This window comes from Triturus cristatus, chromosome 4_2 (assembly GCF_964204655.1).
Source record: "Triturus cristatus chromosome 4_2, aTriCri1.1, whole genome shotgun sequence".
Classification (NCBI taxonomy): domain Eukaryota; kingdom Metazoa; phylum Chordata; class Amphibia; order Caudata; family Salamandridae; genus Triturus; species Triturus cristatus.
Genome location: NC_140586.1, coordinates 55,579,697 through 55,607,140, shown reverse-complemented (window position 1 = coordinate 55,607,140; position 27,444 = coordinate 55,579,697).

Below are 27,444 nucleotides of genomic sequence, written 5' to 3'. Positions count from 1 at the left end.
ACCCTGTGCCTCATGGGAACAGTCCAGCCTGAACTGCCAAGCCATGTCTTCCCTGGACCAGAATCAAGCTTCCTAGGACCGGTTGCTGGCATTTCAGCCGTCTTCAGCCAGGCTTGCTTGAATCCAGTGGCAAAGTGAGCAAGGGACTCACGTCTGAGCATACCCTGCCAACTTATGGCGAACAAAGCAAAAACTAAAGGAAATGATGGACGGAGTGTTGAACATTGCAAGCACTCACCCCCAGTCAACTGATCTGGGTTCAATCCATCACCGTTCTTTAGCCCACTCTGCCACCCCAGTTCAGACATGGCCATATGCAAATCAGTCTGACCCTGTGCCTCATGGGAACAGTCCAGCCTGAACTGCCAAGCCATGTCTTCCCTGGACCAGAATCAAGCTTCCTAGGACCGGTTTCTGGCATTTCAGCCGTCTTCAGCCAGGCTTGCTTGAATCCAGTGGCAAAGTGAGTGTTAGAAATGAGGGGGCTCCGGTTGGCGCAGGTGTGAACCCACAACAAGCAGGGACCCCTTACCTCTTGTCAGGGCGAAGGATGACTCCCCAGAATAACCCCTGCTCACCCTCTAGGTGCGTGGCGCGAGCAGTCTAGGCTAAGTCTCAGGCGTACACTGTTAAGCAAATGCAATTACACATACAGTAAACCCCTTGCATGCACCACAAACGGACACCAATCAGGAAGTATATAAAAATAAGCTTTTATGTAGATTCAGCAGATTCAAATACAAGGCCCAGTAACGTTGAACTGATGGGGCCACAATTTTTGGAAATACGGTAAAGTTCTCTTTGTTTTATGGAAAGTTCTTTAGGCGGGCACAAGGTAACTGTAGGCCTCAGCGTACTTGGGGCTGAGGCAGCGCCCAGGAAGCACACAGCAGATGACAGGGAAATAAGAACGTTGCGGACCCTGGATCCGATGCGAGCTCGCGGTCGAGTTCGTAAGTACAGTACCTTGTTTCTTGACGCAAAGGCGGGGGCGGGATCTCAGCGGCTCTTCGACAGAAGAGCGAGGCGGCGTCCGGGGCTCCCACACTTCACGAGGGTGTCTGATCTTCAGGCTCACGACAAGAGTGGGGTGTTGCAGGTGGTGGGTGAACAAAGCGGGGCAGCCGGGCACGCCGATGCGTCCGGGCTGTCCGAGGCTTGGAGATGCTCACAAACGCTGATTCCGGCGGGAGGGTGAAGGTGCACAGCGAGCCTCCACGAGCGAGGTGACGGGGCAGCCCAGTACAGCGTAGGGGGAGCGGCTCCGATCGAGCGAGGCTCTTCCCAAGGCGGGGGCGGCTAAGCAGTCCTGGTCACGGCTCAGGGAGGGACTGGGCACGAGGGTCACAGCTCCGGCGAGGGAAAGGACACCACAGTCCAGCAGCAGGCGAGTGAAGATCAGGTAGAGCCCAATGGTCCTGGGGCTCAGTTCAGGGGGCAAGCTCAGTTCCAAGCCCTTGGAGATCGTTTTGGAAAAGCACAAGTCTTGGAAGTAAGAGTAAAGTAAAAGTCTTCAGCAACAGTTTCTCTTCTCTCCTTTGGCAGCAAGGTCACCACTGCAGGCCAATCCCCCAGGATAGGGACAGTCTTCCTCCTACAGCTTTCCCGGTACCTCCTCCTCAGGCAGAGATTCTTCTTGGTCAAAAGCGGATCTAGTTTCTTAGGAGCAGGGCTTCTCTATTTATACCACAAATCTTTTGTTCTCCCAGGCCAGGGGGGCCCTTGCCTAGTTCAGTCCGGTTTCTGAGCACTTTGTTTACGTGATGCAGGCTTCTCCTTTCAGAGTGCAGGGCAGAGTCATCAGACGCTCCACAGGGGGTGGAGCCGGCATCGAGGTAGCGGAGCACTGTCCTATTCAGAACCGAGGAGCACTCCTCCCACCCATCTACCTGTCGATCGTCCTATTCATACCAGGCTACCTAGCCCTGCCCATCTGGGTTCCCCCAGCCCTGTCACTCACACCAGCCAGACATCAGATACACAACACGCAGAGGCGGCTGAAAGGTTTAGGCAAGCAAAGGCCAACTTTCTAAAAGCGGCATTTGCAAACCCGGAATATTAAAATAAACCTTGCGAAAAGATGTACCTTATTATTCCGAGTTCAGGCATACTAAACTCGATCTCCTACCATGTTCCCTGGGTCGGTTAGGATCATAGGGTGTAATAATCCAGGCCGCCCATACTGGCCTATGAGAACAGGGTAGCCTTGCAGTAGTGAACAACAAGATGGCGGTAATTCACTACTAGGACATGCCACGCATCCAGGCTTGTCCTACCTTAGGCGTACAATGCACCCTGCCCGTGGGCCTACCAGAGGGGTGACTAACATGCAGCTAAGGGAAGGGTTTAGGGACTGGCAAGTCTGGGCACTTGCCGGTCAGCATGTCAGTACCAGACTGCACGCAGGTTCTGCGATGGCAGACCTCGGATATTTTTTACCGGCCGCTTCTGGGGGTGGCACAACCCGTGCTGCAAGCCCACCAGCGGTGTTCGCATTTACATGCCCTGGCGCCCCCGGCGCACTTTACTGGGGTCTGACAGTAAATCAAACAATCCAATCATGGAATCCAACCAACATATACAATTTACATAGGGAGCACTCGCACCGTGACACTGGTTGGCAGTGGCACAGCGCGCTGAGCGGCCAACACCATAAAAACACATGAGGCACAGCGACAAAAAGAGGAAGGGAGACTCACGCCAAGGTGCCAGGTCTAACACGTGTCCCCTCCAGCTGAAAAGTGGGGAGAACTACCCTACCCCAGGGAGTTCCTCATCACTAAGGCGGAAAAATCTGGACAGACCGTCAGCATTGGCGTGATCTGTACCAGGGCGATGTTCCACCGTGAAATCCATACCCTGTAGGGAAATGGACCACCTCAACGGCTTTGGATTCTCCCCCCTCATATGCATCAACCATCTGAGGGGCCTGTGGTCCGTCTGAACCCGGAAGTGAGACCCAAACAAGTAGGGTCTTAGCTTCTTCAGCGCCCAGACCACAGCAAATGCCTCACGCTCAATAGCACTCCACCTTTGTTCCCGTGGAAGTAACCTCCTGCTAAGAAAGGCTACGGGTTGATCTAGGCCCTCCTCATTAATCTGTGAAAGAACAGCCCCCACACCATGCTCTGAAGCGTCTGTCTGAACGATAAACTCTTTGGAGAAGTTGGGAGCCAAGAGCACGGGCGCCGTGCACATAGCAGTTTTCAAGGCCTCAAAAGCTTTCTGACAGGTGTCAGTCCAGATCACTTTCCTGGGCTGCTTCTTCGAAGTCAGCGCTGTCAAGGGGGCAACCATGTTGCCATACCCCTTGACAAACCTCCTGTAGTACCCGGTGAGACCTAGGAAGGCTCTCACCTCCGTCTGGGTTTTGGGCGCCTCCCAATTCAGGATGGTTTCTATCTTGGGCTGAAGGGGTGCCACCTGGCCACTCCCAACTTGGTGTCCCAAGTACACCACGGAACCCTGCCCGATCTGGCACTTACTCGCCTTGATCGTGAGGCCTGCCTTGCGCAGCGCCATCAACACTTCCCAGAGGTGACGCAAGTGTTCCTCCCAAGTGGAGCTGAACACTGCGATGTCATCCAGGTAGGCTGCACTGAACGAATCCAGCCCAGCCAACACCTGGTTGACCAATCTCTGGAAGGTGGCAGGGGCATTCTTCATCCCAAATGGCATAACCCGGAACTGGTAGTGCCCATCTGGGGTGGAAAATGCTGACCTCTCTTTGGCCCCCTCGGTCAAGGCGATCTGCCAATACCCAGACGTTAAATCAAACGTGCTGAGGTAGTTGGCAGCCCCTAGCCGATCGATGAGCTCATCAGCTCTGGGGATGGGGTGTGCGTCGGTCCTAGTGACCGAATTGAGTCCTCTGTAGTCCACACAGAACCGGAGTTCGGGTGTGGCTCCCGGCGCTGCAGCCTTTGGGACCAAGACCACGGGGCTGGCCCAAGGACTGCTAGAAGACTCAATTACCCCGAGGGCAAACATCTTGGAGACCTCCTCCTTGATGCAGGTCCTCACCCTGTCAGTCACCCTGTAGGCCTTGTGCCGCACAGGTGGACTATCCCCAGTGTCCACATCATGGACGCACCAATCAGTGACACCAGGGACCAGGGAAAACAGGTCAGAAAACTGTCCCAGCAACTGGCGACAATCATTCTGTTGCTCAGGGGTCAGGGTGGAAGAGAGGATGACACCATCCACTGACCCATCTTGCTCCTTGGCTGACAGGAGGTCAGGAAGAGGTTCTGTCTCCTCTTCCATTCCAGCATCTGTTGCCAAGAGCATGCCCACTTGGGACCTCTCCAAGTGGGGCTTGAGGCGGTTGACATGTAGGACCCTTAAGGGGTTCCTAGGAGACTTTAGGTCCACCACGTAGGTAACAGGACTCTTGCGCTCCACCACCTCAAAGGGACCGGTCCACTTATCCTGGAGCGCACACGGCTCCACGGGGGCCAAGACCCATACTTTCTGTCCAGGCTGAAGCTCTACCAGAGTGGCATTCTGGTCGTACCACCGCTTCATCTCCTCCTGGCTGGCTTCCAGATTTGCCTCAGCAAGTTGCCTGAATCGCCTAGTCTGATTCCTGAAGGCCAGCATGTAACTATATACATTCTGGGGAGGCTTCCTGGGAGATTGCTCCCAGCCTTCTTTGACCAGACTTAGAGGTCCTCTGACTGGGTGACCATACAGAAGCTCAAAGGGACTGAACCCCAGAGACTTCTGTGGCACCTCACGGTAAGCGAAGAGAAGGCATGGTAAGAGGACGTCCCACTTACGCCTCATGGCTCCTTCTAGGCCCATTATCATGCCTTTGAGGGTTCGGTTGAATCTCTCAACCAACCCGTTTCCTTGGGGGTGGTAAGGGGTGGTGAACTTGTAGGTTACACCACACTCTTGCCAAAGAGATTTCATGTACTTGGACATGAAATTGGTACCCCGGTCAGACACCACTTCTAGAGGGAATCCCACTCGGGAGAAAATTCCCATCAGTGCCCGTCCCACCACGGGGGCCGTCACTGTCCTTAGAGGAATGGCTTCCGGGTACCGGGTGGCATGGTCCACCAGGACCAGGATGGACCTATTGCCCATCGCTGTCCTGGGGTCCAGTGGCCCTACAATGTCAATCCCCACTCGCTGGAATGGGGTACCGACCACAGGGAATGGCTGGAGTGGAGCCTTCTGCTTCCTTCCACTCTTTCCACTTGCCTGGCAAGTCTGGCATGTCCTGCAGTGAGTATCTGAACTCCTGCGCATTTGAGGCCAATAAAAGTGGGTGACAAGCCTTTCAAAGGTCTTGTCCTTCCCCAAATGCCCTGCCAATGGCACATCGTGAGCCAGCCCCAGTAGGAAGGCTCTGAAGTCCTGGGGTACCACCAGCGCACGGGCTGACCCAGGCTCAGCAACCTTAGGCTCTGTATATAGGAGGTCGTTCTCCCAGTAAACGAAATGCGATCCTGACTGATCACCTGCGGCCTGGTCTGCAGCCTGCTGCCGCATACCCACGAGAGAAGGGCACTCCTTCTGTGCCTTGCAAAAGTCCTCCCTGGTGGGACCCCCTTCCTGCTGCCAATGGGTCAGCTCCGGCAGGTCTCCCAGTTCAGCTATCTGCTCCCCTGTAGGCTCCAGGGCATCCCCCTCAAGGTCTGCTTCCTCCTGGACCATGGGAACTTCAGGGGCCGGCTTCCCGCGCCCCTTGCTCCTTCTCTCTGAGGCCGGTTCCTGGGCCTCCCTCTCAGGCTCCAGGACCTCTTGAGTACCTCTACTGGCTGCCATGGACCGTGTGGTGACACACGCCCAATCCGGCATACCCAACATCTCCAGGTGAGCACTCCGCTCCACCTTAGCCCAAGGTGAGCTCTCCAAATCGTTCCCTAACAAACAGTCTACAGGCATGGCGGGCCTCACAGCTACCTGAAGAGTACCAGAGACCCCCCCCCCACTCAAAGGGAACCTGAGCCACCTTGCAGTGTCTCTCTGTGTTGTCAGCGGCAACAACGGGATAGAATGCATTGGGGACCACCTGCTCCTGAGACACCAGGTGACACCTGACAGCCGTCACACTGGCTCCTGTATCTCTAAGAGCTTCCACCCTATGGCCATTTATGGTCACCCACTGCCTGTACTTCTTAGTGTTCTCAGGCAGCTGGGTTGAAGGGACCACTTCACGGTCTCCTAGCGAGACCAGGGACATCTCTGCGGGACCCCACCCACCTTGGACATCCCTCTCCTCCCCCAAGGCTACACTAGTCACCTGCCAGGGTGGAGCACCAGTGGGTGCTGGTTTACCAAACATCGGACACTTCACATCAGAGGCAAAATGCCCCAAATTGTTACACCTGTAACATCTCACGGGCCTCTTCTGAACAGGAGGACCTGTCGGGGCCCCGGTCGGTTTCTGGGGTGGGGGAGGCTGAGAACCCTTCCCTTGGTTCCCTTGGGGATTATTTTGGGGCCCTTTTTGGAACTGCTTCTGTTTACCCCTGTCCCCCCCACTCTTCTGCTGGGGACCCTGCCCACCTTTGGCGGAATCTCCCACGGTACCCTTGTGGACCCTGGTACTGACCCAGCGGTCCGCCTCCTCAGCAAGCTTCCTCGGGTTAGTCAGCTTACTATCTATCAGGTGCTGGCGTAGCTCAGGAAAACAATTACTGGACAAGTGCTCCCATGCCATTAGATCAAGAAGCCCTTGATAATCATTCACCTTACTACCCTTTACCCAACCATCCAGCGCTCTGCAAAAGAAAGTCACATACTCCACATACGTACTATTGGGAATCTTAGTGCAACCCCTGAACCTCTGTCTATATAACTCAGGGGTCAACCCATACCTAGCCATCAATGCTTCCTTCATATGGGCATAAGAATTACGAACATCAACAGGTAAATCTAACAGTGTGTCCCGCCCTTCACTCAGGAACCTTCCCCACAACCCCGCTCCCCAATCTTTCTCAGGGACCCGGTGGGAAGACATGGCTACCTCGTAGGCTCTGAACCACTGCCCGATGTCGTCATTCCTGAAGAACTCCTTCACTACATCCTTGGGAATATAAACTCTTGGTTCCGCCGGTACTGGCGGTGTGCTGCCACCAGAGGGATTAAGCTCCAAACTTTTTGCTTTCAGCTCCAGCTCCCTCAGCTTCATGTCATGCTCTAATTGTAGTTTCTTTTCTTCCATGGCTAATCTTTGTTTTTCCATATCCATCTGCCCATGAAGTTTTGCCATTTCCACCTCGTGTGCCCGGGTTGCTGCCCTGTCCGCCAACTCTTCTGGCGACAGGCATCTGCCAAACTCATGGACACTTTCCGGTGGAACCACTTCCACCTGATTCTCTGGTGCCTTTGACTCATACCAGGCCCTCAGCGCCTTCACAAATTGTTCCTTCTTTTTCAATCCAGTTTGGGCAATCCTGAACTTGGAGCAAAGACCTTTCAAGTCTTCATTGGTACGATTCTGAAGTGCGTCTTCGTCCCAATCTACGTCTTCAAATCCAGAGATTATGGAAACCGCCCTTCCGGCTGAAAGCGAACCAGGCATGGCTCTAACAACGGAGACTCTTGGCAAAACAAAAACAAATGCTAGCCTTGTGGCTGTGTTACTGGTCTGCTCTCACTACGTGGTGATCAGTGATTCACTATACGCAAACCACAAATGCAAATCCGTAAATCCCACCGCTGCCACCAATGTTAGAAATGAGGGGGCTCCGGTTGGCGCAGGTGTGAACCCACAACAAGCAGGGACCCCTTACTTCTTGTCAGGGCGAAGGATGACTCCCCAGAATAACCCCTGCTCACCCTCTAGGTGCGTGGCGCGAGCAGTATAGGCTAAGTCTCAGGCGTACACGGTTAAGCAAATGCAATTACACATACAGTAAACCCCTTGCATGCACCACAAACGGACACCAATCAGGAAGTATATAAAAATAAGCTTTTATGTAGATTCAGCAGATTCAAATACAAGGCCCAGTAACGTTGAACTGATGGGGCCACAATTCTTGGAAATACGGTAAAGTTCTCTTTGTTTTATGGAAAGTTCTTTAGGCGGGCACAAGGTAACTGTAGGCCTCAGCGTACTTGGGGCTGAGGCAGCGCCCAGGAAGCACACAGCAGATGACAGGGAAATAAGAACGTTGCGGACCCTGGATCCGATGCGAGCTCGCGGTCGAGTTCGTAAGTACAGTACCTTGTTTCTTGACGCAAAGGCGGGGGCGGGATCTCAGCGGCTCTTCGACAGAAGAGCGAGGCGGCGTCCGGGGCTCCCACACTTCACGAGGGTGTCTGATCTTCAGGCTCACGACAAGAGTGGGGTGTTGCAGGTGGCGGGTGAACAAAGCGGGGCAGCCGGGCACGCCGATGCGTCCGGGCTGTCCGAGGCTTGGAGATGCTCACAAACGCCGATTCCGGCGGGAGGGTGAAGGTGCACAGCGAGCCTCCACGAGCGAGGTGACGGGGCAGCCCAGTACAGCGTAGGGGGAGCGGCTCCGATCGAGCGAGGCTCTTCCCAAGGCGGGGGCGGCTAAGCAGTCCTGGTCACGGCTCAGGGAGGGACTGGGCACGAGGGTCACAGCTCCGGCGAGGGAAAGGACACCACAGTCCAGCAGCAGGCGAGTGAAGATCAGGTAGAGCCCAATGGTCCTGGGGCTCAGTTCAGGGGGCAAGCTCAGTTCCAAGCCCTTGGAGATCGTTTTGGAAAAGCACAAGTCTTGGAAGTAAGAGTAAAGTAAAAGTCTTCAGCAACAGTTTCTCTTCTCTCCTTTGGCAGCAAGGTCACCACTGCAGGCCAATCCCCCAGGATAGGGACAGTCTTCCTCCTACAGCTTTCCCGGTGCCTCCTCCTCAGGCAGAGATTCTTCTTGGTCAAAAGCGGATCTAGTTTCTTAGGAGCAGGGCTCCTCTATTTATACCACAAATCTTTTGTTCTCCCAGGCCAGGGGGGCCCTTGCCTAGTTCAGTCCGGTTTCTGAGCACTTTGTTTACGTGATGCAGGCTTCTCCTTTCAGAGTGCAGGGCAGAGTCATCAGACGCTCCACAGGGGGTGGAGCCGGCATCGAGGTAGCGGAGCACTGTCCTATTCAGAACCGAGGAGCACTCCTCCCACCCATCTACCTGTCGATCGTCCTATTCATACCAGGCTACCTAGCCCTGCCCATCTGGGTTCCCCCAGCCCTGTCACTCACACCAGCCAGACATCAGATACACAACACGCAGAGGCGGCTGAAAGGTTTAGGCAAGCAAAGGCCAACTTTCTAAAAGCGGCATTTGCAAACCCGGAATATTAAAATAAACCTTGCGAAAAGATGTACCTTATTATTCCGAGTTCAGGCATACTAAACTCGATCTCCTACCATGTTCCCTGGGTCGGTTAGGATCATAGGGTGTAATAATCCAGGCCGCCCATACTGGCCTATGAGAACAGGGTAGCCTTGCAGTAGTGAACAACAAGATGGCGGTAATTCACTACTAGGACATGCCACGCATCCAGGCTTGTCCTACCTTAGGCGTACAATGCACCCTGCCCGTGGGCCTACCAGAGGGGTGACTAACATGCAGCTAAGGGAAGGGTTTAGGGACTGGCAAGTGTGGGCACTTGCCGGTCAGCATGTCAGTACCAGACTGCACGCAGGTTCTGCGATGGCAGACCTCGGATATTTTTTACCGGCCGCTTCTGGGGGTGGCACAACCCGTGCTGCAAGCCCACCAGCGGTGTTCGCATTTACATGCCCTGGCGCACCCGGCGCACTTTACTGGGGTCTGACAGTAAATCAAACAATCCAATCATGGAATCCAACCAACATATACAATTTACATAGGGAGCACTCGCACCGTGACACTGGTTGGCAGTGGCACAGCGCGCTGAGCGGCCAACACCATAAAAACACATGAGGCACAGCGACAAAAAGAGGAAGGGAGACTCACGCCAAGGTGCCAGGTCTAACAGTGAGCAAGGGACTCACGTCTGTGCATACCCTGCCAACTTATGGCGAACAAAGCACAAACCAAAGGAAATGATGGACGGAGTGTTGAACATTGCAAGCACTCACCCCCAGTCAACTGATCTGGGTTTAATCCATCACCGCTCTTTAGCACACTCTGCCACCCCAGTTCAGACATGGCCATATGCAAATCAGTCTGACCCTGTGCCTCATGGGAACAGTCCAGCCTGAACTGCCAAGCCATGTCTTCCCTGGACCAGAATCAAGCTTCCTAGGACTGGTTTCTGGCATTTCAGCCGTCTTCAGCCAGGCTTGCTTGAATACAGTGGCAAAGTGAGCAAGGGACTCACGTCTGAGCATACCCTGCCAACTTATGGCGAACAAAGCAAAAACCAAAGGAAATGATGGACGGAGTGTTGAACATTGCAAGCACTCACCCCCAGTCAACTGATCTGGGTTTAATCCATCACCGCTCTTTAGCACACTCTGCCACCCCAGTTCAGACATGGCCATATGCAAATCAGTCTGACCCTGTGCCTCATGGGAACAGTCCAGCCTGAACTGCCAAGCCATGTCTTCCCTGGACCAGAATCAAGCTTCCTAGGACTGGTTTCTGGCATTTCAGCCGTCTTCAGCCAGGCTTGCTTGAATCCAGTGGCAAAGTGAGCAAGGGACTCACGTCTGAGCATACCCTGCCAACTTATGGCGAACAAAGCAAAAACCAAAGGAAATGATGGACGGAGTGTTAAACATTGCAAGCACTCACCCCCAGTCAACTGATCTGGGTTTAATCCATCACCATTCTTTAGCCCACTCTGCCACCCCAGTTCAGACATGGCCATATGCAAATCAGTCTGACCCTGTGCCTCATGGGAACACACCAGCCTGAACTGCCAAGCCATGTCTTCCCTGAACCAGAATCAAGCTTCCTAGAACTGGTTTCTGGCATTTCAGCCGTCTTCAGCCAGGCTTACTTGAATCCAGTGGCAAAGTGAGCAAGGGACTCAAGTCTGAGCATACCCTGCCAACTTATGGCGAACAAAGCACAAACCAAAGGAAATGATGGACGGAGTGTTGAACATTGCAAGCACTCACCCCCAGTCAACTGATCTGGGTTTAATCCATCACCGTTCTTTAGCCCACTCTGCCACCCCAGTTCAGACATGGCCATATGCAAATCAGTCTGACCCTGTGCCTCATGGGAACAGTCCAGCCTGAACTGCCAAGCCATGTCTTCCCTGGACCAGAATCAAGCTTCCTAGGACCGGTTTCTGGCATTTCAGCCGTCTTCAGCCAGGCTTGCTTGAATCCAGTGGCAAAGTGAGCAAGGGACTCACGTCTGAACATACCCTGCTAACTTATGGCGAACAAAGCAAAAACCAAAGGAAATGATGGACGGAGTGTTGGACATTGCAAGCACTCACCCCCAGTGAATTGATCTGGGTTTAATCCATCACCGTTCTTTAGCCCACTCTGCCACCCCAGTTCAGACATGGCCATATGCAAATCAGTCTGACCCTGTGCCTCATGGGAACAGTCCAGCCTGAACTGCCAAGCCATGTCTTCCCTGGACCAGAATCAAGCTTCCTAGGACCGGTTTCTGGCATTTCAGCCGTCTTCAGCCAGGCTTGCTTGAATCCAGTGGCAAAGTGAGCAAGGGACTCAGGTCTGAGCATACCCTGCCAACTTATGGCGAACAAAGCAAAAACTAAAGGAAATGATGGACGGAGTGTTGAACATTGGAAGCACTCACCCCCAGTCAACTGATCTGGGTTCAATCCATCACCGTTCTTTAGCCCACTCTGCCACCCCAGTTCAGACATGGCCATATGCAAATCAGTCTGACCCTGTGCCTCATGGGAACAGTCCAGCCTGAACTGCCAAGCCATGTCTTCCCTGGACCAGAATCAAGCTTCCTAGGACCGGTTTCTGGCATTTCAGCCGTCTTCAGCCAGGCTTGCTTGAATCCAGTGGCAAAGTGAGCAAGGGACTCACGTCTGTGCATACCCTGCCAACTTATGGCGAACAAAGCACAAACCAAAGGAAATGATGGACGGAGTGTTGAACATTGCAAGCACTCACCCCCAGTCAACTGATCTGGGTTTAATCCATCACCGCTCTTTAGCCCACTCTGCCACCCCAGTTCAGACATGGCCATATGCAAATCAGTCTGACCCTGTGCCTCATGTGAACAGTCCAGCCTGAACTGCCAAGCCATGTCTTCCCTGGACCAGAATCAAGCTTCCTAGGACCGGTTTCTGGCATTTCAGCTGTCTTCAGCCAGGCTTGCTTGAATCCAGTGGCAAAGTGAGCAAGGGACTCACGTCTGAGCATACCCTGCCAACTTATGGCGAACAAAGCAAAAACCAAAGGAAATGATGGACGGATTGTTGAACATTGCAAGTACTCACCACCAGTCAACTGATCTGGGTTTAATCCATCACCGTTCTTTAGCCCACTCTGCCACCCCAGTTCAGACATGGCCATATGCAAATCAGTCTGACCCTGTACCTCATGGGAACAGTCCAGCCTGAACTGCCAAGCCATGTCATCCCTGGACCAGAATCAAGCTTCCTAGGACCAGTTTCTGGCATTTCAGCCATCTTCAGCCAGGCTTGCTTGAATCCAGTGGCAAAGTGAGCAAGGGACTCACGTCTGAGTATACCTTGCCAACTTATGGCGAACAAAGCAAAAACCAAAGGAAATGATGGACGGAGTGTTAAACATTGCAAGCACTCACCCCCAGTCAACTGATCTGGGTTTAATCCATCACCCTTCTTTAGCCCACTCTGCCACCCCAGTTCAGACATGGCCATATGCAAATCAGTCTGACCCTGTGCCTCATGGGAACAGTCCAGCCTGAACTGCCAAGCCATGTCTTCCCTGGACCAGAATCAAGCTTCCTAGAACTGGTTTCTGGCATTTCAGCCGTCTTCAGCCAGGCTTACTTGAATCCAGTGGCAAAGTGAGCAAGGGACTCACGTCTGAGCATACCCTGCCAACTTATGGCGAACAAAGCACAAACCAAAGGAAATGATGGACGGAGTGTTGAACATTGCAAGCACTCACCCCCAGTCAACTGATCTGGGTTTAATCCATCACCGTTCTTTAGCCCACTCTGCCACCCCAGTTCAGACATGGCCATATGCAAATCAGTCTGACCCTGTGCCTCATGGGAACAGTCCAGCCTGAACTGCCAAGCCATGTCTTGCCTGGACCAGAATCAAGCTTCCTAGGACCGGTTTCTGGCATTTCAGCCGTCTTCAGCCAGGCTTGTTCGAATCCAGTGGCAAAGTGAGCAAGGGACTCACGTCTGAGCATACCCTGCCAACTTATGGCGAACAAAGCAAAAACCAAAGGAAATGATGGACGGAGTGTTGAACATTGCAAGCACTCATCCCCAGTCAACAGATCTGGGTTTAATCCATCACCGTTCTTTAGCCCACTCTGCCACCCCAGTTCAGACATGGCCATATGCAAATCAGTATGACCCTGTGCCTCATGGGAACAGTCCAGCCTGAACTGCCAAGCCATGTCTTCCCTGGACCAGAATCAAGCTTCCTAGGACCGGTTTCTGGCATTTCAGGTGTCTTCAGCCAGGCTTGCTTCAATCCAGTGGCAAAGTGAGCAAGGGACTCACGTCTGAGCATACCCTGCCAACTTATGGCGAACAAAGCACAAACCAAAGGAAATGATGGACGGAGTGTTGAACATTGCAAGCACTCACCCCCAGTCAACTGATCTGGGTTTAATCCATCACCGCTCTTTAGCCCACTCTGCCACCCCAGTTCAGACATGGCCATATGCAAATCAGTCTGACCCTGTGCCTCATGTGAACAGTCCAGCCTGAACTGCCAAGCCATGTCTTCCCTGGACCAGAATCAAGCTTCCTAGGACCGGTTTCTGGCATTTCAGCTGTCTTCAGCCAGGCTTGCTTGAATCCAGTGGCAAAGTGAGCAAGGGACTCACGTCTGAGCATACCCTGCCAACTTATGGCGAACAAAGCAAAAACCAAAGGAAATGATGGACGGATTGTTGAACATTGCAAGTACTCACCACCAGTCAACTGATCTGGGTTTAATCCATCACCGTTCTTTAGCCCACTCTGCCACCCCAGTTCAGACATGGCCATATGCAAATCAGTCTGACCCTGTACCTCATGGGAACAGTCCAGCCTGAACTGCCAAGCCATGTCATCCCTGGACCAGAATCAAGCTTCCTAGGACCAGTTTCTGGCATTTCAGCCATCTTCAGCCAGGCTTGCTTGAATCCAGTGGCAAAGTGAGCAAGGGACTCACGTCTGAGTATACCTTGCCAACTTATGGCGAACAAAGCAAAAACCAAAGGAAATGATGGACGGAGTGTTAAACATTGCAAGCACTCACCCCCAGTCAACTGATCTGGGTTTAATCCATCACCCTTCTTTAGCCCACTCTGCCACCCCAGTTCAGACATGGCCATATGCAAATCAGTCTGACCCTGTGCCTCATGGGAACAGTCCAGCCTGAACTGCCAAGCCATGTCTTCCCTGGACCAGAATCAAGCTTCCTAGAACTGGTTTCTGGCATTTCAGCCGTCTTCAGCCAGGCTTACTTGAATCCAGTGGCAAAGTGAGCAAGGGACTCACGTCTGAGCATACCCTGCCAACTTATGGCGAACAAAGCACAAACCAAAGGAAATGATGGACGGAGTGTTGAACATTGCAAGCACTCACCCCCAGTCAACTGATCTGGGTTTAATCCATCACCGTTCTTTAGCCCACTCTGCCACCCCAGTTCAGACATGGCCATATGCAAATCAGTCTGACCCTGTGCCTCATGGGAACAGTCCAGCCTGAACTGCCAAGCCATGTCTTGCCTGGACCAGAATCAAGCTTCCTAGGACCGGTTTCTGGCATTTCAGCCGTCTTCAGCCAGGCTTGTTCGAATCCAGTGGCAAAGTGAGCAAGGGACTCACGTCTGAGCATACCCTGCCAACTTATGGCGAACAAAGCAAAAACCAAAGGAAATGATGGACGGAGTGTTGAACATTGCAAGTACTCACCACCAGTCAACTGATCTGGGTTTAATCCATCACCGTTCTTTAGCCCACTCTGCCACCCCAGTTCAGACATGGCCATATGCAAATCAGTCTGACCCTGTACCTCATGGGAACAGTCCAGCCTGAACTGCCAAGCCATGTCTTCCCTGGACCAGAATCAAGCTTCCTAGGACCGGTTTCTTTCATTTCAGCCATCTTCAGCCAGGCTTGCTTGAATCCAGTGGCAAAGTGAGCAAGGGACTCACGTCTGAGCATACCCTGCCAACTTATGGCGAACAAAGCAAAAACCAAATGAAATGATGGACGGAGTGTTAAACATTGCAAGCACTCACCCCCAGTCAACTGATCTGGGTTTAATCCATCACCATTCTTTAGCCCACTCTGCCACCCCAGTTCAGACATGGCCATATGCAAATCAGTCTGACCCTGTGCCTCATGGGAACAGTCCAGCCTGAACTGCCAAGCCATGTCTTCCCTGGACCAGAATCAAGCTTCCTAGAACTGGTTTCTGGCATTTCAGCCGTCTTCAGCCAGGCTTATTTGAATCCAGTGGCAAAGTGAGCAAGGGACTCACGTCTGAGCATACCCTGCCAACTTATGGCGAACAAAGCACAAACCAAAGGAAATGATGGACGGAGTGTTGAACATTGCAAGCACTCACCCCCAGTCAACTGATCTGGGTTTAATCCACCACCGTTCTTTAGCCCACTCTGCCACCCCAGTTCAGACATGGCCATATGCAAATTAGTCTGACCCCGTGCCTCATGGGAACAGTCCAGCCTGAACTGCCAAGCCATGCCTTCCCTGGACCAGAATCAAGCTTCCTAGGACCGGTTTCTGGCATTTCAGCCGTCTTCAGCCAGGCTTGCTTGAATCCAGTGGCAAAGTGAGCAAGGGACTCACGTCTGAGCATACCCTGCTAACTTATGGCGAACAAAGCAAAAACCAAAGGATATGATGGACGGAGTGTTGAACATTGCAAGCACTCACCCCCAGTCAACTGATCTGGGTTTAATCCATCACCGTTCTTTAGCCCACTCTGCCACCCCAGTTCAGACATGGCCATATGCAAATAAGTCTGACCCTATGCCTCATGGGAACAGTCCAGCCTGAACTGCCAAGCCATGTCTTCCCTGGACCAGAATCAAGTTTCCTAGGACCTTTTTCTGGCGTTTCAGCCGTCTTCAGCCAGGCTTGCTTGAATCCAGTGGCAAAGTGAGCAAGGGACTCACGTCTGAGCATACCCTGCCAACTTATGGCGAACAGAGCAAAAACCAAAGGAAATGATGGACGGAGTGTTGAACATTGCAAGCACTCACCCCCAGTCAACAGATCTGGGTTTAATCCATCACCGTTCTTTAGCCCACTCTGCCACCCCAGTTCAGACATGGCCATTTGCAAATCAGTCTGACCCTGTGCCTCATGGGAACAGTCCAGCCTGAACTGCCAAGCCATGTCTTCCCTGGACCAGAATCAAGCTTCCTAGGACCGGTTTCTGGAATTTCAGCCGTCTTCAGCCAGGCTTGCTTAAATCCAGTGGCAAAGTGAGCAAGGGACTCACGTCTGAGCATACCCTGCCAACTTATGGCGAACAAAGCAAAAACCAAAGGAAATGATGGACGGAGTGTTGTACATTGCAAGCACTCACCCCCAGTCAACTGATCTGGGTTTAATCCATCACCGTTCTTTAGCCCACTCTGCCACCCCAGTTCAGACATGGCCATATGCAAATCAGTCTGACCCTGTGCCTCATGGGAACAGTCCAGCCTGAACTGCCAAGCCATGTCTTCCCTGGACCAGAATCAAGCTTCCTAGGACCGGTTTCTGGCATTTCAGCCGTCTTCAGCCAGGCTTGCTTGAATCCAGTGGCAAAGTGAGCAAGGGACTCACGTCTGAGCATACCCTGCCAACTTATGGCAAACAAAGCAAAAACCAAAGGAAATGATGGACGGAGTGTTGAACATTGCAAGCACTCACCCCCAGTCAACTGATCTGGGTTTAATCCATCACCGTTCTTTAGCCCACTCTGCCACCCCAGTTCAGACATGGCCATATGCAAATCAGTCTGACCCTGTGCTTCATGGGAACAGTCCAGCCTGAACTGCCAAGCCATGTCTTCCCTGGACCAGAATCAAGCTTCCTAGGACCGGTTTCTGGCATTTCAGCCGTCTTCAGCCAGGCTTGCTTGAATCCAGTGGCAAAGTGAGCAAGGGACTCACGTCTGAGCATACCCTGCCAACTTATGGTGAACAAAGCAAAAACCAAAGGAAATGATGGACGGAGTGATGAACATTGCAAGCACTCACCCCCAGTCAACTGATCTGGGTTTAATCCATCACCGTTCTTTAGCCCACTCTGCCACCCCAGTTCAGACATGGCCATATGCAAATCAGTCTGACCCTGTGCCTCATGGGAACAGTCCAGCCTGAACTGCCAAGCCATGTCTTCCCTGGACCAGAATCAAGCTTCCTAGGACAGGTTTCTGGCATTTCAGCCGTCTTCAGCCAGGCTTGCTTGAATCCAGTGACAAAGTGAGCAAGGGACTCACGTCTGAGCATACCCTGCCAACTTATGGCGAACAAAGCAAAAACCAAAGGAAATGATGGACGGAGTGTTGAACATTGCAAGCACTCAGCCCCAGTCAACTGATCTGGGTTTAATCCATCACCGTTCTTTAGCCCACTCTGCCACACCAGTTCAGACATGGGCATATGCAAATCAGTCTGACCCTGTGCCTCATGGGAACAGTCCAGCCTGAACTGCCAAGCCATGTCTTCCCTGGACCAGAATCAAGCTTCCTAGGACCGGTTTCTGGCATTTCAGCCGTCTTCAGCCAGATTTGCTTGAATCCAGTGGCAAAGTGATTAAGGGACTCATGTCTGAGCATACCCTGCCAACTTACAGCGAACAAAGCACAAACGAAAGGAAATGATGGACGGAGTGTTGAACATTGCAAGCACTCACCCCCAGTCAACAGATCTGGGTTTAATACATCACCGTTCTTTAGCCCACTCTGCCACCCCAGTTCAGACATGGCCATATGCAAATCAGTCTGACCCTGTGCCTCATGGGAACAGTCCAGCCTGAACTGCCAAGCCATGTCTTCCCTGGACCAGAATCAAGCTTCCTAGGACCGGTTTCTGGCATTTCAGCCGTCTTCAGCCAGGCTTGCTTGAATCCAGTGGCAAAGTGAGCAAGGGACTCACGTCTGAGCATACCCTGCCAACTTATGGCGAACAAAGCAAAAACCAAAGGAAACGATGGACGGAGTGTTGAACATTGCAAGCACTCCCCCCAGTCAACTGATCTGGGTTTAATCCATCACCGTTCTTTAGCCCACTCTGCCACCCCAGTTCAGACATGGCCATATGCAAATCAGTCTGACCCTGTGCCTCATGGGAACAGTCCAGCCTGAACTGCCAAGCCATGTCTTCCCTGGACCAGAATCAAGCTTCCTAGGACCGGTTTCTGGCATTTCAGCCGTCTTCAGCCAGGCTTGCTTGAATCCAGTGGCAAAGTGAGCAAGGGACTCACGTCTGAGCATACCCTGCCAACTTATGGCGAACAAAGCACAAACCAAAGGAAATGATGGACGGAGTGATGAACATTGCAAGCACTCACCCCCAGTAAACTGATCTGGGTTTAATCCATCACCGTTCTTTAGCCCACTCTGCCACCCCAGTTCAGACATGGCCATATGCAAATCAGTCTGACCCTGTGCCTCATGGGAACAGTCCAGCCTGAACTGCCAAGCCATGTCTTCCCTGGACCAGAATCAAGCTTCCTAGGACAGGTTTCTGGCATTTCAGCCGTCTTCAGCCAAGCTTGCTTGAATCCAGTGACAAAGTGAGCAAGGGACTCACGTCTGAGCATACCCTGCCAACTTATGGCGAACAAAGCAAAAACCAAAGGAAATGATGGACGGAGTGTTGAACATTGCAAGCACTCAGCCCCAGTCAACTGATCTGGGTTTAATCCATCACCGTTCTTTAGCCCACTCTGCCACCCCAGTTCAGACATGGCCATATGCAAATCAGTCTGACCCTGTGCCTCATGGGAACAGTCCAGCCTGAACTGCCAAGCCATGTCTTCCCTGGACCAGAATCAAGCTTCCTAGGACCGGTTTCTGGCATTTCAGCCGTCTTCAGCCAGATTTGCTTGAATCCAGTGGCAAAGTGATTAAGGGACTCATGTCTGAGCATACCCTGCCAACTTACAGCGAACAAAGCACAAACGAAAGGAAATGATGGACGGAGTGTTGAACATTGCAAGCACTCACCCCCAGTCAACAGATCTGGGTTTAATACATCACCGTTCTTTAGCCCACTCTGCCACCCCAGTTCAGACATGGCCATATGCAAATCAGTCTGACCCTGTGCCTCATGGGAACAGTCCAGCCTGAACTGCCAAGCCATGTCTTCCCTGGACCAGAATCAAGCTTCCTAGGACCGGTTTCTGGCATTTCAGCCGTCTTCAGCCAGGCTTGCTTGAATCCAGTGGCAAAGTGAGCAAGGGACTCACGTCTGTGCATACCCTGCCAACTTATGGCGAACAAAGCAAAAACCAAAGGAAATGATGGACGGAGTGTTGAACATTGCAAGCACTCACCCCCAGTCAACTGATCTGGGTTTAATCCATCACCGTTCTTTAGCCCACTCTGCCACCCCAGTTCAGACATGGCCATATGCAAATCAGTCTGACCCTGTGCCTCATGGGAACAGTCCAGCCTGAACTGCCAAGCCATGTCTTCCCTGGACCAGAATCAAGCTTCCTAGGACCGGGGTCTGGCATTTCAGCCGTCTTCAGCCAGGCTTGCTTGAATCCAGTGGCAAAGTGAGCAAGGGACTCACGTCTGAGCATACCCTGCCAACTTATGGCGAACAAAGCAAAAACCAAAGGAAATGATGGACGGAGTGTTGAACATTGCAAGCACTCACCCCCAGTCAACTGATCTGGGTTTAATCCATCACCGTTCTTCAGCCCACTCTGCCACCCCAGTTCAGATATGGCCATATGCAAATCAGTCTGACCCTGTGCCTCATGGGAACAGTCCAGCCTGAACTGCCAAGCCATGTCTTCCCTGGACCAGAATCAAGCTTCCTAGGACCGGTTTCTGGCATTTCAGCCGTCTTCAGCCAGGCTTGCTTGAATCCAGTGGCAAAGTGAGCAAGGGACTCACGTCTGAGCATACCCTGCCAACTTATGGCGAACAAAGCAAAAACCAAAGGAAATGATGGACGGAGTGTTGAACATTGCAAGCACTCACCCCAAAGTCAACTGATCTGGGTTTAATCCATCACCGTTCTTTAGCCCACTCTGCCACCCCAGTTCAGACATGGCCATATGCAAATCAGTCTGACCCTGTGCCTCATGGGAACAGTCCAGCCTGAACTGCCAAGCCATGTCTTCCCTGGACCAGAATCAAGCTTCCTAGGACCGGTTTCTGGCATTTCAGCCATCTTCAGCCAGGCTTGCTTGAATCCAGTGGCAAAGTGAGCAAGGGACTCACGTCCGAGCATACCCTGCCAACTTATGGCGAACAAAGCAAAAACCAAAGGAAATGATGGACAGAGTGTTGAACATTGCAAGCACTCACCCCCAGTCAAATGATCTGGGTTTAATCCATCACCGTACTTTAGCCCACTCTGCCACCCCAGTTCGGACATGGCCATATGCAAATCAGTCTGACCCTGTGCCTCATGGGAACAGTCCAGCCTGAACTGCCAAGCCATGTCTTCCTTGGACCAGAATCAAGCTTTCTAGGACCGGTTTCTGGCATTTCAGCCGTCTTCAGCCAGGCTTGCTTGAATCCAGTGGCAAAGTGAGCAAGGGACTCACGTCTGAGCATACCCTGCCAACTTATGGTGAACAATGCAAAAACCAAAGGAAATGATGGACGGAGTGTTGAACATTGCAAACACTCACCCCCAGTCAACTGATCTGGGTTTAATCCATCACCGTTCTTTAGCCCACTCTGCCACCCCAGTTCAGACATGGCCATATGCAAATCAGTCTGACCCTGTGCCTCATGGGAACAGTCCAGCCTGAACTGCCAAGCCATGTCTTCCCTGGACCAGAATCAAGAATCCTAGGACCGGTTTCTGGCATTTCAGCCGTCTTCAGCCAGGCTTACTTGAATCCAGTGGCAAAGTGAGCAAGGGACTCACGTCTGAGCATACCCTGCCAACTTATGGCGAACAAAGCAAAAACCAAAGGAAATGATGGACGGAGTGTTGAACATTGCAAGCACTCACCCCCAGTCAACTGATCTGGGTTCAATCCATCACCGTTCTTTAGCCCACTCTGCCACCCCAGTTCAGACATGGCCATATGCAAATCAGTCTGACCCTGTGCCTCATGGGAACAGTCCAGCCTAACCTGCCAAGCCATGTCTTCCCTGGACCAGAATCAAGCTTCCTAGGACCGGTTTCTGGCATTTCAGCCGTCTTCAGCCAGGCTTGCTTGAATCCAGTGGCAAAGTGAGCAACGGAGTCACGTCTGAGCATACCCTGCCAACTTATGGCGAACAAAGCAACAACCAAAGGAAATGATGGACGGAGTGTTGAACATTGCAAGCACTCACCCCCAGTCAACTGATCTGGGTTTAATCCATCACTGTTCTTTAGCCCACTCTGCCACCCCAGTTCAGACATGGCCATATGCAAATCAGTCTGACCCTGTGCCTCATGGGAACAGTCCAGCCTGAACTGCCAAGCCATGTCTTCCCTGGACCAGAATCAAGCTTCCTAGGACCCGCTTCTGGCATTTCAGCCGTCTTCAGCCAGGCTTGCTTGAATCCAGTGGCAAAGTGAGCAAGGGACTCACGTCTGAGCATACCCTGCCAATTTATGGCAAACAAAGCAAAAACCAAAGGAAATGATGGACGGAGTGTTGAACATTGCAAGCACTCACCCCCAGTCAACTGATCAGGGTTTAATCCATCACCGTTCTTTAGCCCACTCTGCCACCCCAGTTCAGACATGGCCATATGCAAATCAGTCTGACCCTGTGCCTCATGGGAACAGTCCAGCCTGAACTGCCAAGCCATGTCTTCCCTGGACCAGAATCAAGCTTCCTAGGGCCGGTTTCTGGCATTTCAGCCGTCTTCAGCCAGGCTTGCTTGAATCCAGAGGCAAAGTGAGCAAGGGACTCACGTCTGAGCATACCCTGCCAACTTATGGCGAACAAAGCAAAAACCAAAGGAAATGATGGACGGAGTGTTGAACATTGCAAGCACTCACCCCCAGTCAACTGATCTGGGTTTAATTCATCACCGTTCTTTAGCCCACTCTGCCACCCCAGTTCAGACATGGCCATATGCAAATCAGTCTGACCCTGTGCCTCATGGGAACAGTCCAGCCTGAACTGCCAAGCCATGTTTTCCCTGGACCAGAATCAAGCTTCCTAGGACCGGTTTCTGGCATTTCAGCCGTGTTCAGCCAGGCTTGCTTGAATCCAGTGGCAAAGTGAGCAAGGGACTCACGTCTGAGCATACCCTGCCAACTTATGGCGAACAAAGCAAAAACCAAAGGAAATGATGGACGGAGTGTTGAATATTGCAAGCACTCACCCCCAGTCAACTGATCTGGATTTAATCCATCACCGTTCTTTAGCCCACTCTGCCACCCCAGTTCAGACATGGCCATATGCAAATCAGTCTGACCCTGTGCCTCATGGGAACAGTCCAGCCTGAACTGCCAAGCCATGTCTTCCCTGGACCAGAATCAAGCTTCCTAGGACCGGTTTCAGGCATTTCAGCCGTCTTCAGCCAGGCTTGCTTGAATCCAGTGGCAAAGTGAGCAAGGGACTCACGTCTGAGCATACCCTGCCAACTTATGGCGAACAAAGCAAAAACCAAAGGAAATGATGGACGGAGTGTTGAACATTGCAAGCACTCACCCCCAGTCAACTAATCTGGGTTTAATCCATCACCGTTCTTTAACCCACTCTGCCACCCCAGTTCAGACATGGCCATATGCAAATCAGTCTGACCCTGTGCCTCATGGGAACAGTCCAGCCTGAACTGCCAAGCCATGTCTTCCCTGGACCAGAATCAAGCTTCCTAGGACCGGTTTCTGGCATTTCAGCCGTCTTCAGCCAGGCTTGCTTGAATCCAGTGACAAAGTGAGCAAGGGACTCACGTCTGAGCATACCCTGCCAACTTATGGCGAACAAAGCAAAAACCAAAGGAAATGATGGACGGAGTGTTGAACATTGCAAGCACTCAGCCCCACTCAACTGATCTGGGTTTAATCCATCACCGTTCTTTAGCCCACTCTGCCACCCCAGTTCAGACATGGCCATATGCAAATCAGTCTGACCCTGTGCCTCATGGGAACAGTCCAGCCTGAACTGCCAAGCCATGTCTTCCCTGGACCAGAATCAAGCTTCCTAGGACCGGTTTCTGGCATTTCAGCCGTCTTCAGCCAGATTTGCTTGAATCCAGTGGCAAAGTGAGCAAGGGACTCACGTCTGAGTATACCCTGCCAACTTATAGCGAACAAAGCAAAAACCAAAGGAAATGATGGACGGAGTGTTGAACATTGCAAGCACTCACCCCCAGTCAACAGATCTGGGTTTAATCCATCACCGTTCTTTAGACCACTCTGCCACCCCAGTTCAGAAATGGCCATATGCAAATCAGTCTGACCCTGTGCCTCATGGGAACAGTCCAGCCTGAACTGCCAAGCCATGTCTTCCCTGGACCAGAATCAAGCTTCCTAGGACCGGTTTCTGGCATTTCAGCCGTCTTCAGCCAGGCTTGCTTGAATCCAGTGGCAAAGTGAGCAAGGGACTCACGTCTGAGCATACCCTGCCAACTTATGGCGAACAAAGCAAAAACCAAAGGAAATGATGGACGGAGTGTTGAACATTGCAAGCACTCACCCCCAGTCAACTGATCTGGGTTTAATCCATCACCGTTCTTTAGCCCACTCTGCCACCCCAGTTCAGACATGGCCATATGCAAATCAGTCTGACCCTGTGCCTCATGGGAACAGTCCAGCCTGAACTGCCAAGCCATGTCTTCCCTGGACCAGAATCAAGCTTCCTAGGACCGGTTTGTGGCATTTCAGCCGTCTTCAGCCAGGCTTGCTTGAATCCAGTGGCAAAGTGAGCAAGGGACTCAGGTCTGAGCATACCCTGCCAACTTATGGCGAACCAAGATAAAACCAAAGGAAATGATGGACGGAGTGTTGAACATTGCAAGCACTCACCCCCAGTCAACTGATCTGGGTTTAATCCATCACCGTTCTTTAGCCCACTCTGCCACCCCAGTTCAGACATGGCCATATGCTAATCAGTCTGACCCTGTGCCTCATGGGAACAGTCCAGCCTGAACTGCCAAGCCATGTCTTCCCTGGACCAGAATCAAGCTTCCTAGGACCGGTTTCTGGCATTTCAGCCGTCTTCAGCCAGGCTTGCTTGAATCCAGTGGCAAAGTGAGCAAGGGACTCACGTCCGAGCATACCCTGCCAACTTATGGCGAACAAAGCAAAAACCAAAGGAAATGATGGACGGAGTGTTGAACATTGCAAGCACTCACCCCCAGTCAACTGATCTGGGTTTAATCCATCACCGTACTTTAGCCCACTCTGCCACCCCAGTTCAGACATGGCCATATGCAAATCAGTCTGACCCTGTGCCTCATGGGAACAGTCCAGCCTGAACTGCCAAGCCATGTCTTCCCTGGACCAGAATCAAGCTTCCTAGGACCGGTTTCTGGCATTTCAGCCGTCTTCAGCCAGGCTTGCTTGAATCCAGTGGCAAAGTGAGCAAGGGACTCACGTCTGAGCATACCCTGCCAACTTATGGCGAACAATGCAAAAAGCAAAGGAAATGATGGACGGAGTGTTGAACATTGCAAACACTCACCCCCAGTCAACTGATCTGGGTTTAATCCACCACCGTTCTTTAGCCCACTCTGCCACCCCAGTTCAGACATGGCCATATGCAAATCAGTCTGACCCTGTGCCTCATGGGAACAGTCCAGCCTGAACTGCCAAGCCATGTCTTCCCTGGACCAGAATCAAGCTTCCTAGGACCGGTTTCTGGCATTTCAGCCGTCTTCAGCCAGGCTTGCTTGAATCCAGTGGCAAAGTGAGCAAGAGACTCACGTGTGAGCATACCCTGCCAACTTATGGCGAACAAAGCAAAAACCAAAGGAAATGATGGACGGAGTGTTGAACATTGCAAGCACTCACCCCCAGTCAACTGATGTGGGTTTAATCCACCACCGTTCTTTAGCCCACTCTGCAACCCCAGTTCAGACATGGCCAAATGCAAATCAGTCTGACCCTGTGCCTCATGGGAACAGTCCAGCCTGAACTGCCAAGCCATGTCTTCCCTGGACCAGAATCAAGCTTCCTAGGACCGGTTTCTGGCATTTCAGCCGTCTTCAGCCAGGCTTGCTTGAATCCAGTGGCAAAGTGAGCAAGGGACTCACGTCTGAGCATACCCTGCCAACTTATGGCAAACAAAGCAAAAAACAAAGGAAATGATGGACGGAGTGTTGAACATTGCAACAAGCACTCACCCCCAGTCAACTGATCTGGGTTTAATCCATCACCGTTCTTTAGCCCACTCTGCCACCCCAGTTCAGACATGGCCATATGCAAATCAGTCTGACCCTGTGCCTCATGGGAACAGTCCAGCCTGAACTGCCAAGCCATGTCTTCCCTGGACCAGAATCAAGCTTCCTAGGACCGGTTTCTGGCATTTCAGCCATCTTCAGCCAGGCTTGCTTGAATCCAGTGGCAAAGTGAGCAAGGGACTCACGTCTGAGCATACCCTGCCAACTTATGGCGAACAAAGCAAAAACCGAAGGAAATGATGGACGGAGTGTTGAACATTGCAAGCACTCACCCCCAGTCAACTGATCTGGGTTCAATCCATCACTGTTCTTTAGCCCACTCTGCCACCCCAGTTCAGACATGGCCATATGCAAATCAGTCTGACCCTGTGCCTCATGGGAACAGTCCAGCCTGAACTGCCAAGCCATGTCTTCCCTGGACCAGAATCAAGCTTCCTAGGACCGGTTTCTGGCATTTCAGCCGTCTTCAGCCAGGCTTGCTTGAATCCAGTGGCAAAGTGAGCAAGGGACTCACGTCTGAGCATACCCTGCCAACTTATGGCGAACAAAGCAAAAACCAAAGGAAATGATGGACGGAGTGTTGAACACTGCAAGCACTCAGCCCCACTCAACTGATCTGGGTTTAATCCATCACCGTTCTTTAGCCCACTCTGCCACCCCAGTTCAGACATGGCCATATGCAAATTAGTCTGACCCCGTGCCTCATGGGAACAGTCCAGCCTGAACTTCCAAGCCATGTCTTCCCTGGACCAGAATCAAGCTTCCTAGGACCGGTTTCTGGCATTTCAGCCGTCTTCAGCCAGGCTTGCTTGAATCCAGTGGCAAAGTGAGCAAGGGACTCACGTCTGAGCATACCCTGCTAACTTATGGCGAACAAAGCAAAAACCAAAGGAAATGATGGACGGAGTGTTGAACATTGCAAGCACTCACCCCCAGTCAACAGATCTGGGTTTAATCCATCACCGTTCTTTAGCCCACTCTGCCACCCCAGTTCAGACATGGCCATATGTAAATAAGTCTGACCCTGTGCCTCATGGGAACAGTCCAGCCTGAACTGCCAAGCCATGTCTTCCCTGGACCAGAATCAAGCTTCCTAGGACCTTTTTCTGGCATTTCAGCCGTCTTCAGCCAGGCTTGCTTGAATCCAGTGGCAAAGTGAGCAAGGGACTCACGTCTGAGCATACCCTGCCAACTTATGGCGAACAAAGCAAAAACCAAAGGAAATGATGGACGGAGTGTTGAACATTGCAAGCACTCACCCCCAGTCAACTGATCTGGGTTTAATCCATCACCGTTCTTTAGCCCACTCTGCCACCCCAGTTCAGACATGGCCATATGCAAATCAGTCTGACCCTGTGCTTCATGGGAACAGTCCAGCCTGAACTGCCAAGCCATGTCTTCCCTGGACCAGAATCAAGCTTCCTAGGACCGGTTTCTGGCATTTCAGCCGTCTTCAGCCAGGCTTGCTTGAATCCAGTGGCAAAGTGAGCAAGGGACTCACGTCTGAGCATACCCTGCCAACTTATGGTGAACAAAGCAAAAACCAAAGGAAATGATGGACAGAGTGTTGAACATTGCAAGTACTCACCACCAGTCAACTGATCTGGGTTTAATCCATCACCGTTCTTTAGCCCACTCTGCCACCCCAGTTCAGACATGGCCATATGCAAATCAGTCTGACCCTGTACCTCATGGGAACAGTCCAGCCTGAACTGCCAAGCCATGTCTTCCCTGGACCAGAATCAAGCTTCCTAGGACCGGTTTCTGGCATTTCAGCCATCTTCAGCCAGGCTTGCTTGAATCCAGTGGCAAAGTGAGCAAGAGACTCACGTCTGAGCATACCCTGCCAACTTATGGCGAACAAAGCAAAAACCAAAG